The following is a 1658-nucleotide window of genomic DNA, read 5'->3' on the forward strand; positions in this document are numbered from 1 at the left end:
CAGTAATATAAAGGAAACTGTAAGAGATTCTTTAGATATATAAAATGCAAAAGAGACATAAATGTGAATATGGACCACTGGGAAATGATGCTGGAGAGACAGTAGTGGGAAGCAAAGGCATGGCTGAGGAATTTTGCATCAGTCTTGACGGTGCCATACACGAGTAATTTCCCAAGAATTGAAGAGAGTGAGAGGGCAGTCCTAAATACAGTGGCCATCACCAAGAAGAACATGTTAGAAAACGGAATGGCCTGAATGTGGATAACTCACCTGGACCAGATGGATTACACCCCAGCCTTGTAAGGGAGATCGCTGAAGCGTTAGTACAAGCGAAAGTGGTAATCTTTCAGGAATGACTAAAATCAGGAAAGGGCCAAGTGGCTGTATAATTGCTAACATGACACCCGGTTTAATAAGGGAGTTAGGCAGAAGATGGAAAACTGCAGACTGATTTGCAGACTTGGTTGTGGGTAACATCATGGAATTAATCGTGAAGAATGGGATTTCTGAATACTTGGAGGTCTTTGGTAAAATAGGACAGAGTCAGCATGGTTTCATCAAGGGGAGGTCATGCCTGACAAACCTGCTAGAATACATTGAGGGAGTAATGTGCAGATTTGATGAAGGAGAACCAATAGATGTTATCCATCTGCACCTCAAGAATCCTTTGACAAGGTGTCATGCATGATGCTATTGAGAAAGATATGCGTCCATGGTGTAAGACGCAAGGTGGAAGTTGAAGTTTGGCTGTCTGACAGAAAGCAGAGAGTGTGGATTAAAGTGTCCTTCTCAGAATGGCAGCCAGTGACAAGTGGTGTTCCACAAGACTCAGTTTTGGGACCACAACTTTTCACTTTGTGCATTCATTATCTATATGACAGAACTGAGGGCATTTGGGTTAAGCTTTCAAACTGTGCAAAGATAGATATAGGGACAGGTAGCATTGAAGAGGTGGTTTGGCTGCAGGAGGGTGCTCTGGCGCATCTCCTCAACTGCCCAAAACTCCGGCCTTGAGCTTCACCCTTCCAACTACAACAAGTTAGAACCTCTCTGGTGCATGCCTTCCATCCCACCAACCTCAGTATACAACGCATCATCCTCCGCCATTTCTGCCACCAACAGTCAGACCCCACCACCAGAGATATACTTCCCTCCCTACCCCTATCATCATACTGCTGAGACCATTCCCTCACAGCTCCCTCATCAGGTCCACGCAACCCCAACAAGCCACCTTCCACTCCCAGCACTTTCCCTTGCCACTACAACAGGTATGAAACCTGTGCCAACACCTCCCTCCTCACCTCCACCCAAGGCCCCAAAGGATCCTTCCACATCAGCCAGATAGCATCCTGTGCATCCAAATACCTCTTCTAGTGTGTCCATTGCTCCTGGTCTCCACTACATTGGCCAGACAAGACGTCAACTTGCAGAACAGTTCAGGGAACACTCTCAGACACACACACCCAACAACCCCCCTGACCTGTGGCTAAATACTTCAACTCCCCCTCCGATTCCGCCAAGGCTTTGCAGGTTTGTGGCCTCATCCACTGTCAAATTCTAGCCACCTGACGTCTGAAGGAAGAACGCATCATCTTCTGCCTTGGGACCCTTCCAACACACGGTATCAAGGACAATCTTACCAGTTTCCTCATCTCCCC

This window comes from Chiloscyllium punctatum, unplaced genomic scaffold (genome assembly GCF_047496795.1).
Source record: "Chiloscyllium punctatum isolate Juve2018m unplaced genomic scaffold, sChiPun1.3 scaffold_124, whole genome shotgun sequence".
In the NCBI taxonomy this organism is placed as follows: Eukaryota; Metazoa; Chordata; class Chondrichthyes; order Orectolobiformes; family Hemiscylliidae; genus Chiloscyllium; species Chiloscyllium punctatum.